The 16,785-nt window shown below is 40.5% G+C and overlaps 1 protein-coding gene and 1 long non-coding RNA gene across 3 annotated transcripts in view; both read right to left on the bottom strand.

Moving 5' to 3' along the window:
• Positions 1-16,785, bottom strand: part of gramd1bb (GRAM domain containing 1Bb) — a 123,431-nt gene that overhangs the window by 81,239 nt on the left and 25,407 nt on the right. The gene's annotated exons all lie outside the window — the stretch shown is intronic.
• Positions 9,485-15,794, bottom strand: LOC139062492 (uncharacterized). The gene is made up of 3 exons (XR_011516024.1): positions 15,660-15,794; positions 10,242-10,285; positions 9,485-9,618 (listed from the first exon to the last, which is right to left on the bottom strand). It is a non-coding gene; the product is annotated as an uncharacterized lncRNA (long non-coding RNA).

Genomic DNA, 16,785 nt, shown 5'->3' with positions numbered 1-16,785 from the left:
TACTATCACTGTTATCTATTAAATCAAAGCATATTAAAATGTGCTTGAACCATTTTATCATTTCTTAATAATGTTTGTACTGAAAGAGAGAATGGGAGGGGGTCGTCAAAAATTTTACTGGTAAAAAACGGGGTCCCTTGGGAAAAAGGTTGGGAACCACTGCTCTACTAAGCTGTTCTGTCATGCCGATAGAATTGCTCCGAATAAACGCACTTGACGCAAACACTCCTTCAGAGTTATTGATTTTGAGACGCAAATAGTTTCATCAGTCGTTGTGACCCGGCGACATCTCAGGAACGTTTTGAGTCGCACCGAGGTCCCTCTACCAACCTTGTGCTCGGAGGACATCATCTCCACCTGACATCTCGGATCCACAGAGGGTCTCCTGAACTGGGTGAGGTAGACTTCCCGACAGATGGCGTCTGTAAGCTGTTCTCTCTAAGAAACCTTCAGTTAGCTGCAAAACAACGTTTCACCCAGAACGCGCTCTCTCTCTCTGAAATAAATCTTCTGAGATTCATTCACGCATCCAAACCTCGCATTACATTTTAGCTTTTCATTCAGACACAAGGTAGAGCTTTTAATAACAAGTTTTAATAGCAAGCTGTTACAAATTGTAAGTTACAAATTGTCATTTTTTCAAATAGTCATTTTTAAAAGTGTTGGTAATAAATTCTTAACTTTCTAAAACCTGACTCTTCTTTGAAAAGAAACACAGAATGGTGTATATTTTGGTTATTGAATAAGCAAAGACTCCTTTAAGATTCTGATTCAATAAATAAACTTTTGCTAAAATTTAAGTATCTTAAATTAAAAACTAATCTTTGGATTAAACATAGACCAAGTTCATTGGCGTATGAACTTCGATCAAATATATTAATATCCTAGATACTTATATATGATAGAGTTAAGTGCTCGCCCAGTAATAGGGAAGGTTGCAGGTTCGAGCCCCGCTCAGTCTGTCGCTGTCGTTGTGTCCTTGGGCAAGACACTTAACCCACCTTGCCTGCTGGTGGTGGTCAGAGGGACCGGTGGCGCCAGTGCTCGGCAGCCTCGCCTCTGTCAGTGCGCCCCAGGGCAGCTGTGGCTACATCGTAGCTCATCCCCACCAGGTTGTGAATGGGTGAATGACTGATTGTGTTGTAAAGTACCTTGGGGGGTTCCAGGACTCTAGAAGGCGCTATATCAAATACAGGCCATTTACCACAAAAAAGAAGCTTCATTTGCTAACTCGCTTGATCTTCTTCAAAATCTAGCAAAACTGATAGCAAACAGCGTTAATTCTAGTATGTAGTTTAACCACGCTACACTCAGATGTCATTACCTCAATGGAGGTAATTTACTCCCTCTATTCTGTTACAATGTTTTAGTAAATAATTCACAGTTTAAAAGAGCCTGTATTACTGCTCTTTGTAGTTGTTATTCCTGCAAACTGAAATAGTGGAAAATAGGTGTAGATGTAAGAAAAATGACAGTAATGTATGAACTCCTAAGAATAGGAACATATCGATGAGAAATTCAGGCTCGTACCACAAAACACTCAAAGAGAGGATGGCTGAATGAAAGAATGACAAAAATGAGAGCAAATGAATTTAAACTATGTCAAAATCACAAACATGAGCAACGAAGTATAGAACAAATATGTGAGGCATCAAGCCCCCCCCCCCCCCACACACACACACACACAAAGTGTAGAGAATAAAACACTGATGGTGAGTTTGTCACATGAGCATGAATAAAAGAACAAAGTACAAAATATGCTGACATTAAAGCACTTGTTTAAAAAGCTCTCCACTTCCTGTTCCTGCTGCAGCATGCAGGACAAAAATAGGTCAATGTTTCTTTAACAACAAACCTCAAACACACACAATTCATACTTATGAAACGGATTACACTAAAACCTTTTCAATCTTTCAGCATGAAATACAAATAGTGTTTAATATATTTACAATGATACTCTAAATTGTTTGCTTTTTGGGTTTTAATATCATGTTAACTCTGGCATGATACAATTGTCCATGTCACTATTTAACGGAAAAAACTCCATACTAATAACTGCACTCTGACAGGTCAGGTGTCTGAAGCTTCATCTGAGTTTTACCGGAGGTCAGAATTTTCTTAACAGATTTCCATTTCAAACAATTGTACTTTTATTTTTCCTCAATATTTTACATTAAAACAGAGCAAAGACGACACCTTTTATTATTAGTATCTAAAGAGATCTAATCATGGAAAATTCACTTTTTGAGTCTTTTACCATGTGATATTATTTCCTCCAGAAAAAAAGAACCAACCCCATTTTTGGCTGCATTCATGCATTTTCCTTTCACAGCAGCAAATTTTAAGTTTTACTTAGAAAATCCTGTAAAGCTTTAATGGAAACTGATCTCATCCTCAACATCCTTTACATTTCAACTGTAAAGGAATAAAAAAAAGTAGTTTTTCTTTAGCAATTAGCTGTGTTTGGATCACCACTAGGTTGGTTGGAAAGGAACCTGCCCACTGAAATAACTGTTGCTTGCTCCAGTGCATTCTGGGATTTGTAATTTTACCAGTTGTGTACCCACAAGCTGGTTATAATACATATAAAATATGATGTGATGGATATGTCATTTTTATGGAGCTTCACATGTCTGCTTTAAGGTTTTAAAGATACTAAAATCTGTTTAAACGGCACATTTTCTTTGACCAACCATCTGATGATGCCAAAATGTACAAGTCAGTGTCATCATGAGAAAAGCAAATGAAATGTAAATAGTGCATGCTGTGACACAAGTCCTTTCAAAAGCTGATGAGCTAATAAACTGTGTCTTTACAAAAACTGCAGCTGCAACTCTGAAGGTTAACTGGGTGTAAAATGAATGAGTAGCTTTAAAAATAGAGATAATTAATAAAAATCCAACAGATTGAGTACTGGCTCACATAGTATCTACCTATTCTGGCTTTAAGCAGAGTGCCATTTGCCAGTCTAAACCGGATCAGTTGTTATTAAGCAGCACACCACAGACTTAAAGCATCCAAGACACCGAGCTTGGCAAACAATACACAGCAGCTGTGTTCAGAGAAATGGTCCCACAAGACAGAAAGGTCAGATTTCGCTGATCCCTCCAGATCTGGTCCACATCCAGATGGTTTACTGATCTGTGTGCACGGCAACCGGTGTAGCGGTAAACCCCGGTAAAAAAGTTGACAATAATAATAACAGTCTTGTTTAAAAAAAACTATTCTTGGTGGGTTTACCGTGGCTGCGGTGTAGGCGCGTTGACCCTTACCAGCCACCGTATCATCTGCTGAAGTTGCCGGCAGCACATGCGCGCTTTGTTGTTTACAACCAAAACTTTCTTGAAGCTAAAGCTGAAATAATGGCCAAAGGAAGAGACGGTAGCGCTCAGGAGGACATTTATTATCCCTCAAAGAAGACAAAGTGGGAAGTACGGGTATCTTTTGGATATTTGAAGAATGCCGAGGGAGTTGATAGAAGACGGCTATCCTGTTTGCAGCACGTGCAGAAAGTGTCTGTGAAAGGCAGCAACGCTTCAAATCTCATGACACATCTGCGTGACCATCACCCACAACTCTACAGTCAACGCAAGGCAAGCTAACGTTAGCGTTTTAGCTAAAATGCATGATCCGAGGATTTAGGTTGAGGGAGAATGCAACAAGTCGCTATATAAAGCAGCCGCAGCGCCGCTACCTGCATATAAACCGCGTCACGGACACCCCCATGTTGAAATGACGCTATGCATTACGGGGCTCCCAGGGGCAGATAAGAGTTGGTCTCTCTCCGAGAATAATTATGAATTTAACAATGATTACTGCCTGATGACATTTTCCCACATCTGCAAAGCTCACTGGAAGGACACAAACCGAGGACAATATTTTCCTGATATAGGGATTATTACTCAAGTAAGGGTAAAAAAGTATCTGATTAGAAGGCTACTTGAGTACTGAGTATCATCTGATCTAATATTTTTAAAATGATGACATCAAACAGACAAAAAATAATAAGTTATGGGCAAATATTGGTATTTTAAAGACTAAAGGGAAAAAATGTAAACAAATAAACAACATAATTACAAAATAACACATTTTAGGCAAAATTTAGACACAAACTGAGGACATTATTTCCTGACATACAGGGTTTATTTAATTGTGTGAAAATGTAGCACGTTTAAAAAAAATACCGCGATAACACCGAAAACCGTGGTAATTTTGGTCACAATAACCGTGAGGTTAAATTTTCACACCGTGACAACCCTAGTGTGCACAGATGACACTCCTGTCAGAGGTTAATATTTCTAAGCTTTTATAAAATCACATGGACTTTGTTAAGCTTTAAATCAAAGAGAAACTGCAACATTTTGTTTACGGAATGACCCGTTTTGTTTTTTTCTGCAACTTCATTTGTTGAGCGCGCACTCACGCATGCACACAAATAGTAATAGTACTAACTAGGGAGGCGATCTGATCACATGATCAGAAATTAGGCCCCATCACATGATTTTCAAATGATCGGTTTAAGAGAGAGAGAGAGAGAGAGAGATAGAGAGAGAGAGAGAGAGATAGAGAGATAGAGAGATAGAGAGATAGAGAGAGAGAGAGAGAGAGAGAGAGAGAGAGAGAGAGAGAGAGAGAGAGAGAGAGAGAGAGAGAGAGAGAGAGAGAGAGAGAGAGAGAGAGAGAGAGAGAGAGAGAGAGAGAGAGAGAGAGAGAGAGAGAGACTACTAAACCCAAGCGAGCGCGAGAAGAGATTTTGACGAACTTTTTTCTGATTATTCCAACTGGCGGATTTCCGTCACCACGACGGAGAACTTTAACCCCTGATTTAACGTAAAGGCTTTCCTTCCATACAGTCTTGAGGACACACTAACTAAACAGACTTGTATAAAACTGAAATGTATCCCTTAAAAGCACAATTGGCCATTTTGCTTGCTTTTAGCACCCCCAAGAGTCCATTTTTAATATCTGCGGTAAAACCAAAAATAAAACTTATCTCCTCTCTGTGCGTTTGTCTTTTTAACACCTTATTCTAACAGCTGAAATGTCTCCCCAGCCCCTCTTAGTGTCTACAGGATTGATTCATCACTAAATTAAACAAATCAGCTGTGTTCATGATCTATAAACATGCAGAAAATGTGCTGGAGCCAGACTGCAACACCAGGTATGTCAGCTGGTCCCGACACAGCGCCAGTCTGAAGTTGCAAATGCTGTATTTTGGCCACAGAGGGCTGCGGGGTTCTGAGTGACATTTCATTAATCCTACAAAGGCTCCTTTTGGTAAATACTGGCTCAAGAAAATGACAAAAAATATGACAACGTTGCATCGTGTAGCTTTAAGTAATAAGAAGAGTGCTAAATTACATTTCTAATGATGAGACTTGAAATGTGTTTAGTGTCTTCTGACAAATGCTGTAACAAAACTCCAGCTGAAGCCTTATTGATAGACCCCCTCTCTGACTGACTTCTATTAGCTGCTGTCCCAGACAGTTTTCCGACCACCAAAGTCTGAGGCAGTCTGGCTGGCGGGCTCTCATGTGAACCTCAGGTTCCGCTTTTAACCTCACAGAAATACACAATCAGCACAACCATTATGCTTCAGACCCCCACTGCCTTTACTTATACTTGCGACTTGTTGCTAGGCTATTTCAACCCACCAGACCTCTAAGCACGTAACACTTGTGCTATTTTGAGCTTCATAAATAATCTACATCACGCTTGGTCACAAAGCAGCGGAGAGACGTGGAGTTTGTTTGTTTAACACCCTAACTTTCCATTGATGAATCTACAAGGTTTAAGCATTTCAGCAGCATCGCTGACCGTGTGAATGAAAACCTGATGGCCTTGATTTTGTCAACAAACTAAACTCGTACAAAAAAGAGAAATTCCTTGTGGGGAAAAGATTAGGTCTATATTAGATGTAACCCCAAAATTCCACTATCTCTGCTCCACCCCCGCTTTCCGCTGCCGCTCGCTTCCGAACTCAAATTATGCTATACCCGCTCTACAACGGCTCCGCTCCGGTGCGGAGACCTGAGGTGCGCAAACAGGCATGGCCGGGATTTTTGAGATCTTGCGATACAGTCCGAGCAATAAACGCGGAAGTTAGATCCAAACACCCGTTGTGTGGGAGAAGCATCGAAATGAACTGTTTAATCTGCCCATCATTTGTGTTGAGAGAGCAGCAGCTTTTGGACCAACAAAGTGTGACTACTTTGATAGTAGAAACTGTATTTATGGCTTATTTTTGTGCATTTAAAGTTCAACCGCCATTGATAGTTGTTAAAAGTTGTTAAACCTGTGCATATGAAACAAAAAACTCTCTTTGTTTATCGATTTATTGTGAAATAATGGAAGCTGTGCTTGCTCCCTTTCCTGTTGGGCGGTTGTGATTTCTGTCCATTGACTGCGGAGGTGCTCCGGCAAAAATAGAATCGATCCTATTTTTGCTGGATGGCGGAAAGGTGGGCGGCGCACTGCGCCACATGGCCGCAGTGGTGGAACAGCTCTGATTGACTACAACGGGACTGTTTTTGCTGCGGAGTTCATGCCAGAGTGGAGCGCAGCGGAGCGGAGATAGTGGAATTTTGGGGTAAATCCTGAGTTGTTCAATAGGTTATTATTATATCAACCAGAGTTTTAGGGTTGTGATTGTGATCAGTCATAAGAAGTGATTACACTATTGTAACACACTTGTGGTGAGATCTTGTCAATAACCTAAAACATACAATAGAATCCACAAAATAAAAACATTTTTAACACTTGAAGCTATAGTTTCAAACTGGTTTCAGTGGGTCTTGAGTCAGAAACATGAGCAACTTCATACTGGACAGCAGTCTGTAGCCTCCTGTTGACCAGAAACTACAATTACCAACTTTGTGGTTCTGATAGGAACACTAGTGGGAGGTCTCTACCTGCTTTACGGCAGTAGCTTTTTACTGTGCCTGTAACTAGGCTAGCAGTTAACTTGTTGAGTTTGCCAACCATCAATTGAAAGCAAGATAATTTAGTTTTTGTTTGTTGGCATCATGGTGGAGCCTGGAAGTAAAGTAAGAGAGTGATGTAGTTGTTGGCAAGCAAAGAGCTAAAACCAGAGTGAACATTGATGCAGTCTACACTAGTTTGAGCTGAAGGAGGCTAAAACATCATGAACTGATGGTGACCTGGCTTTGTTGTTACAGGACTTGTTAGTTATAATATTTTTTGTCCAACAGTGTGGACCTTTTTACTTTGTGCCATTTTTAAAGCTTCCTTGCTTGTGATCCAAGGATGTGGACTGACACACTTCACCAGAATCCTTATGAACAGTATGATCCTCCTGCGATTAAACAAATAACATCATGTACCGATCAATAGATAAAGCAAAATTCCTTATTTAGGAGTTATTTCAGTAAGTTCACCCTGCAGTGAAATAAAGCAGTGATATTTAACACAGACGTGTGCAAGAGAGCAAGATACACTAGTCAGTCCGTCCATCCATCCATCCATCCATCCATCCATCCATCCATCCATTCCTCTTCCTCTTCTTTTCTGAAGCTTCATTAGTTAGAGGTGAAACAGGAAAACTTAGAATATGGTGCAAAAATCCATTTATTTCATTAATTTAACTGAGAGACCATATAAAGGCTCATTAACCTTTTGTAGGTGTTCTGGATTCATCAGCTGATTAGAGTGTGAGCCTAGCATATTGAACCTTTTCACAATAGTCTAATTGTCTGATATTTTGAATGTGGGGTTGTCGTAAGCTGCAAGTCTGAATCATCACGCTTAAAACAAATAAAGGGTTGAATTATCTGGTTATGCATGTAATGAGTCCATATCATTTATTAGTTTCACCATTTAACCCTCTGGAGGCAGGCGTTGCAGATTTGCAACAGTTGAAACCTACCTACCTGGTTACTCCACAAACGTACTTCATGAGCATGTTTTAACTCAGAAGTACCCCGAAGGACTTAGTTGGTTGTCCTTTTATCAAAACTTATTTTGAGCCTGAGAGGGTTAAGTTGAATTATTGAAACAAGTTAACTTTTGCACAATGTTCTAATTTTTCGAGATTCACCTAAACAGCGATGACAATTTGAATATCATGGCGAGCCAAACATTCTAAATTTTCAACTTTCACCTGAATATTTTTTAGTTATACAATCAAATTGAAGCCAGAACTGGTTCTGATTCACAATTCTCAGGTGTGTTCCAGTAGAGGACAATGCTGACAGCAAATCAGTAAATGATGTAACTGCAATTTAATTCCACTCAGTGAAATCTGAGACTTGATAAGATGGAGACCATCTCAGAACAGCTCCCTCTGATGGCGGAAATGAGAATCCCTCTCCCTCTCCCTCTCTCTCTCTCTACACACACACACATCAGTACAGTGTTTGACCCCCTTTCGCCTTCAGAACTGCTTTAATTCTACGTGGCAGTGATTCAGCAAGGTGCTGAAAGCATTCTTTATAAATGTTGGCCCATATTGATAGGATAGCATCTTGCAGTTGATGGAGATTAGTGGGATGCACATCCAGGGCATGAAGCTCCCGTTCCACCACATCCCAAAGATGCTCTATCGGGTTGAGATCTGGTGACTGTGGGGGCCATTGTAGTACAGTGAACTCAATGTCATGTTCAACAAACCAATTTGAAATGATTGGAGCTTTATGACATGGTGCATTATCCTGCTGGAAGTAGCAATCAGAGGATGGGTCCATGGTGGTCATGAAGGGATGGACATGGTCAGAAACAATGCTCAGTTAGCACTAAGGGGCCTAAAGTGTGCCAAGAAAACATCCCCACACCATTACACCACCACCACCAGCCTGCACAGCGGTAACAAGGCATGATGGATTCATGTTCTCATTCTGTTTACGCCAAATTCTGGCTCTACCATTTAAATCTCTCAACAGAAATCGAGACTCATCCAACAAGGCAACATTTTTCCAGTCTTCAACTGTCCAATTTTGGTGAGCTGGTGCAAATTGTAGCCTCTTTTTCTATTTGTAGAGCAGATAAGTGGTACCCGGTGGGGTCTTCTGCTGTTGTAGTCCATCCGCCTCAAGGTTGTGCATGTTGTGCAGCAAGGCATTTTCACCCACAGGACTGCCGCATACTGGATGTTTTTCCCTTTCCACACCATTCTTTGTAAACCCTAGAAATGGTTGTGGGTGAAAATCCCAGTAACTGAGCAGATTGTGAAATACTCAGGCCGGCCCGTCTGGCACCAACAACCATGCCACGCTCAAAATGGCTTAACTCACCTTTCTTTCCCATTCTGACCTTCAGTTTGGAGTTCAGGAGATTGTATTGACCAGGACCACATCCCTAAATGCATTAAAGCAACTGCCATGTGATCGGTTGATTAGATAATTGCATTAAGGAGAAGTTGAACAGGTGTCCTATGTATGTGTGTATATATATATATATATATATATATATATATACACATACACACATTATAATCAGGAGCGTTTTATTATATGTGAATAATAAAGATGGGGTTGTTAGAACTGCTGCCAATTATTTCAGTGGATGAGTCGTTTCACCACTGTGTGGAGTGTCTTATGCTTGTTGAGTTATTTCCTACCTTTGAGGTTTCCATATCACTTTCTTCCACTTCTTTTGCTTGGCCTAGCGGTGAAGGTAGAAAAGAGGAAATGAGAAGCTTTGGTAGAATCTGATTTGATAGGTTATGATGTGATTGTCCCGGTACAACGTCTGCGTATTGATACCAGATTTGTTGAAGATAACTGAAGTCTAAAACTGAAAATGAAAAAAAAAAAGAACGTATCATAAGTTTGGCTATTTTAATTTAAATATTATTATGTCTTGCCTTGTAAAACTGTAACAGTCAGTGGCATTTTTTCTGATATTAAATGGAAACCTTTAACTTGCAGAAATCATCATCCTACATGCATATTTAACAGTAATGACTTCATGTGCATTTGTGTTTTTTATACGTTAAGGAAAGAAACAATAGACTCTTTGGTTCCAGTAGCACGTCTGGTGAATCAGAAGTCCTCCACCACCCCTCTTTCTACCCTATCAATTTATTTTGGCAGAGGCATCTGATAATGCACTTGGCTCTTCAGCGGCGACAATTCCTTTCCGCTCCTTCACCCAGACAGAGCTTCAATGCGGCTCTTGAATTTTCCTTCTGCTGTGGAGTACCTTTCATAGATCCCAATTCAGTCTGCGAGGGAATCAAATTTAATAATTTCTCACTGAGAGAAGTTGATTAAGAGGCGTGTTACCTGCTGAGAAGAAAGGTCATTCAGCCAATGACTCTGTCTGCTTCCTATTGACGGCAAAATAAAGGACATTATTTAAACTGCTTTAAAATATTCACCATAAAAATACAAATTTAGATTTATTTTCATGTGTAGTTTTACAGAAAATAAAGACACTCAAATTGTGAATAATTTGTGTTGCTTTTGGAACGGCTAGACAGGAAGTGACTCATGTCTGAGACTGAAAGAATGGATCACAAACTTATAAAACTGAAACATTATACGTGATATTTAAACAGCCGTATGCTATCAAGCTGTAAGTGTGCACTAGAAATAAAAGACTTTAAACTTTAAAAAAAGAACACCCTCTTGAAATCTGAGATTGTAAAAGAGAGAATAAAAAACATGTTTTGCCAAAACATTCTCACACCCAAAGCGTCGAAAAATGACGTGTGTGACCAAGCGTCAAAATATGACGATCAGGGTGTCCCTGCGCGTCGGGAGAGGATGTACAGGGACACGTGTCACCGCGGGCGTCCGTATCCGACGCCCGCGGTGACACGGACATTGTTCCTCGAACCTCTAGCTATTTAACCTTCCCCTCACCCCCATCCTAACCTTAACTCAGTAATTTTTACTTAGGCTTTGCATGCACAAGCTGGTTAAGATTAGAATGGGGGTGAGGGGAAGGTTAAGTATTTCACAAGTCGGTCAAATGTCCGTCTCACCGCGGGCGTCGAATACCGATGCTCTGGCACAGTGCGTCCTCTCCCGACGTGCAAGGGCTCCCTGATCGTCATATTTTGACGCTTGGTCACACGCATCATTTTTCGACACTTTGGGTGTGAGAATGCGTTGGTTTTGTGACAATCTGCAGCCAAGAATATTCCTTCTCTGTGTCGTTATGTTGTCGTTAAAGTGAGTGCTGTCACCAACTAGAGGTGAAGAGGAGTATTACAGCATTGTTGCCGAATAATCATGATTAAAGTTATTTCATGAATGCAGAAAACTCTATCTGCACTAGTGTAGACAGGGCCTACGACTTTAGAATATGAATCAGTATTTTTCACTTAATTTTAAAATCTAAACCAATGTAACTCCACACTAGGTGTGCTTTGATGCAGTTAGAAAGATTTTCACTAGTCTTAAAAGTGTTGAACATTCGTTTAATCAATACATTTGCAGTGGTCTCTACTAGGAATTAATGCATTGAAAGTAATATTCTGGAGAAGATAAACATTTGTGCACCAATTTCAGGAAGTTGAACTGAGCCACACACCACAGCTGAGCTTCAGATGGCAGATTTTGGAGTCTTATTTCCTGATATTTGGACACCTCGCCATGGATTGGCTAACAGCAACATGACTCTACCACTGACTGGCAATGTTGATGTTTTATCTGCACAAATAAGACAAGCCAGGAGGAGTTATGCTGTGTGGTGGAGTTGCAAAGGCTAACGGTTAGCTTCTACTAGTCAAGACGTTCTCTGCTGTTTCCTGGACGGTAAACCAGCAACAGTCTTCCCCGTTGTGAGTCAAGTTGGGTGACTCAATGAATGTTAAGTAACAATGAGACGTATATCTGTGAGGATTTTCTAAGCCTAGAGTTTCACTGTCTATTTTCTATCAGACGCTAATGCAGGAGATAGGTGTAGGAGACAATTTTCACATTCAGCCTGTGTGAAAAACCCATTGACGATTATGATCAGAAAGAAGATTTAGAAAATGGGTTGTCAGTGTTCTTGTCATGGTCTGCGTCTGCGTCTCCCCTCATGTGTCTCCTTGTGTTCTCCATCCCTCTCTAGGTTCTCCTTTTGTGTCTCCTAGCGCCCTCATGTGTCCTTGTTCTGCGTCTTCCTCATGTGTCTCCTGGTGTTCTCCATTTTCCCCAGATCTTCAGCCCTCTAGGTTTCCCTCCTCAGATATCCCCCTCCCAGTTCCTGTGCTCCCGTGGCCCCCTTTAGTCACGCCCCTGTAGCTTTTCTTTCTGTAGTGTTTTTCCTTTAATTTCAACTCCCCCCTTAGAATATTATGTTTTCTGCCCTTCTGGTCTTTAGGTTTTCTCTTAGGTCATTTTCCTTTAGCTACAGCTGTTCATATTATTAGTCTCTCTAGTGTGTTTTTCCCATCGGTGTTTGAGGTTTTTCTCCCCCATTAGATTATTAGTTATGTTTCCTGCTTTTCTTGTCTTTAGGTTTTATTCTTAGGTCATGTTAGTTTTCCTCCCTGATTAGTAACTCAGTTCACCTGGTCTCTCTCCCCACAGACCCGCAGGTCATCTCCCTCTCATCCTCCCCAGTGTATAAAACCCTGTCTGTGTCGCAATTTTTTGTCGGTCCATTGTTTGGTGTCAGCGTTGTTTTGTTCCTCGTCTCTAGGTTTTGTGCTCTATGTGAGCTTTCGTTCTCCTGGGTTTCAGGACATTTGTTTTTTGGCTTCCTGCCCTAAGGATTTTTTTTAGTTCTACTTCCTAATAAAGGAATGTTTTCATTTACATCCACTCCTGCCTCATGTCGTTCTGGGTGTCTGCATTTTGGGCCCAAACCTCCTCCTGACTTGCAACGTGACAGTTCTACACCTTTAAAATACTGGGCAAACAGACTAGAACTGTCTGAAAGCATATCAGTTCGTTTTTAATCTTTTTTTGATAAAAGCCAATTCAGTTAATTTACCTTTCCAAATGACTGCTACGATTTAGAATTAATCTGTACAAGCATATGGTCAGTGTGCCGATTGGATGAAAATAATAATCCCATGTTGGCATGCTGGGCTGCAGATTGAAACCTTGAGTGTGATTAGTGGGATTAAAGCTGCTGATATGCGCTTTACATCGTGAGTCAACGGAAACAATGTGATTAGTCATCAGTGGTGGCCTGCTGGTCAGAAACGCATGGCCCACTCAGGTACAGTCTGCTCTGTAAGGCTATGTGAATAAACTGGTACTTGATGTCGGTGCTGGGGCTACAACAAAACGCCCCCCCCACTGTTTTCCAACAGCTGTGTGACAAAATCGGACTCCCACAACAGGGATCCATTACTAAAATCTATAGAATTTGCAAATGTGGTGTCTAACTGTGGACAGATACTGACACATCTGTCAATTAATAAGACAAAATAGGGCCTAAACTTAGTTTATATCCCATTAAATGGCATATGTGCATGACACATCTCCTTGTGTGACCCTGTAGCGAGGCAGATGTCCACCCAGCATGAAAGAAAACAAGACCTTTCACAAAAGCAGTAGGTGGGTGTGCCAATGACAGACACGTCTACAGAGAGGAGTACATAATGAGTCACCTTCATCGTAGCTCAAACAGCTGGCTCAAAAAACAGACAGTGATAGAACATTCACAGCTCAGGCTCACAATCCTGGGACCGAGCTTTTAAACGGTCCAAAAGTAAAGGGAAGGAAACGAAAAAAGAAGAAGAAAAAACACACCCTGTTTATTACCTTTTTAATTATTGTGTTAATTAGTTTTCAGAATGAATCACTTCTAATCACTTTTAATAATAGGTCAATCAAGAGATTATAATTGTAAGATTTTTTTTCTATCAAAATAAACTTAAAAACATATTTAAAACTGCCGTTATATGCAAAGAAACAATGAAAAGCGCAGATGTAAAATTATAGAATAAAATAACGTATACACATAAAAAATGAAATATTATATTAATCTATGTGCTTAAATACATACTAATCCAGGTGGATTTCTTATTTTACATGTTATCATCACATTACTCACATTACACTAGAATATGACATGTTTTCCAGATCACATTTTAAAATCCGGAGGTACGGATATAAAAACTGGCATAAACACTTTAATGAATAAAAGTGTTCCTCACAGCCCTAAACTGTGATTTCTGAATTTCTGAAATAATCTTTAAAAACAAAAAAATAGTTTAAAAGACATACACATAGTCAGTGAATACTTAGCTTCTTTACACAGTCAAATAAGGCATAGTGTATACAACCTAAACTAAAAATAATCTAACACATGTAATAAAAATAAGCTACTAAACAGAAAAAAATATTCCTGTGTTGTGACACCTTGGACAATGGAATTATGTTTTGGTCATTTTTCTGTGTGTTTTTGTGTAAAAGCTTTAAATACTACTTATGTTTTTCTTGAATAGCCTCTGTTAGTAGAAACAGAGTTTGCATCCAACAGGACTGATGAGCTAATGGCTAGTCTGAAAGCAACAAAGTGTAAATTGGATTCCTAAATTTTATTACAGCTCCATCCACCAAATCTTTTAAATAAATCAAGTCAAACAGGGATCTTATAATAACAGTAATAACAAAAACAGCAATAATAATAATAACAATAATAATAATAATAATGTTTCTGTAGAAATAACTGTGTGATGCTAAGTTGAATGTAATGCCAAAGTGTCAAAAAACAATGTTTGCATAAAAGGCTATGAGGTTTTGAAGATGGAAGCTATGTTAGAAATCCACGTTGGTCTTGGCTGCTCCCAGACCAGCTCATCAGGGAAGAGTTAGGGTGGGCATTGTTTGAATTAGAAAGATTCTAGTTCATATTCCAATTCCTCTTTTTGATTCCGGTTCCTAGCGATTCTCAACTGCGATTCCTTCAAAACGCCGGGTCAAAACTTTTACATGCTTCAAACGAGCAAGCTTACGTCTTACTTAATGAAATAGTCGGAACTTCTCCATGAGTTTTAATTCTATTAACGTTCTAAAGTGACGCCACACTTTAGAACGCAGTACCACAAACACTTCAGGCGGACTCTTTGTTGGTATTGGCAGCTTCTTCTTCCTTTTAACTGGGTATAGATTCTGGGAGAAACTGAATATTAGTCCTGGTTCCAGTCAATGCACGACTCCAACCCCTAACTGTAACGCTGTTTCTCTGAACAGAGACTGTTCACAGAACTATCTTTACAAACTTTAAAATGGCTGTAAATTCCCTTTAGAGGCATTTTTTTACTATACAATAATAAATCATAAAGAGCTTAATCTCTGAGCACTTCCTTTGGCTCTTGATGACGCTCACTCAGGATTCATTTAGGAGCTAGCTAACTGACTATAACATAAAGCAGACTCAGGGTTGCCCTGACAGGAACCATAAATCTAGTGGAATAGGCGGCAATGGACCACTTTGAAGAAGGCTGGACAATCCTCTCAGCTCACGTGTGTGCGCGCCGGTGTGGTGGGATATCCCTACAATCATCAGGCTATGGACAAATATTCTCTTTACTGAACATTTTAGGACTATAAACCTACGACAACACAATTCAATATCAGTACTGGTCCTCAGTATGAATTAAAAAGTAAAAAGTAAAAAGTAAATGACAAATCAAGTGTTAGAAAAGCCTGCTGTTAATAATTTAAGCACTGATTTTAAAGATATATGAAAGACAAAGATCTTATAGTTGGAATTTTGAAGTGAGATGGGAGACAGAAACTGAATCTGACCTTCTGTTTGTGCATGGTGAACAGGCTGACACCATTCTGGCCTCTCTTGTAGCTCTCATGGCCTCTCTTCAGTCAACATCTTGTTGTTTTCATGTCAAATAGCAACTCGTCCAGCATGCTTTGTCACCGCTGCTGAGACTCAGCCTGCCCCCAGGTCCTGATGTTGAACACAGCACCTCCTGTACCAGTCAGAGGGAAAGCGATGGCTCAGGCATCTCTTAGTTAGCAGGTTGTTCAGGAGGACTGGATCGTGCCATCTTGAAAGAAACAAACTCAAATTTCTTCCTCTCAGTTTTAGCTATTTGGCTATGGCCAAATCATCATTTTCCCTCCTAGCTAAAACACCCAGATTTCCTTCCAGGCGATGCACAAGCTCGCTTCCTGCTGCTTCACCTCGCATATGCTTTGCTGAGCCATGGATGAGCAGCTGTACGGGGGAGGACGGGCCAGAGATGAGAGCGATCTGATTGGCTGGCTGCCTATGGTGTGTGTGTGGGAAGGTTTATTTGGTAGGCTCCCTAAGAATGACTTCTCAATGAGGGTGGTCCTTCACCTCTTTTCCTCCACCCCCCATCTACACCACATCACTTTCTCCGTCTCTCTTCTTCCTCCTCCTCCTTGGTGCTCCTATCTACACGCTGCAGGCACACTTTCACTGCCTTCAACCGCTGCATTAAAGCATCCCTCGGAAGAGCCACATCAGCGATGGAGTGGCTGCGTGCTCATTCACAAACACACATGAATGTGGGCAGGATGAGGTGCGTCATGAACTCTCAGCATCTGGTGGATGCCAGTGACATAAACGTGTAAGACAACGACCATTATTCTGATGTCATGGGGGCTGTTATACAGATGGGCTCATTTTCCCAGTAAAATACATAAAATAAGGCAGACATGCCACACCTCTCGACTCTATCCTCCTTCCCTCCTCTGAAAGGAAACAACAACCAGGAAAAACTTGTCTGCTTCCCAGGTATCGTTTACGTAACAGGAGGCTTTGGCACAAAGTGAGGAGAAAGATCCTATTATGCTGAGCTCCATAGCTGGATGCTAATGTCTCAAACCACAGACGATGATCAATAATCCACGGACAGAGCTGGCAGAAGAGGAATAGATACTGGAACAA

This window comes from Nothobranchius furzeri, chromosome 13, assembly GCF_043380555.1.
Source record: "Nothobranchius furzeri strain GRZ-AD chromosome 13, NfurGRZ-RIMD1, whole genome shotgun sequence".
Lineage (NCBI taxonomy): Eukaryota > Metazoa > Chordata > Actinopteri > Cyprinodontiformes > Nothobranchiidae > Nothobranchius > Nothobranchius furzeri.
Note: the sequence above shows the minus strand (reverse complement) of the source record. Positions and strands in the feature narration are given on the sequence as shown.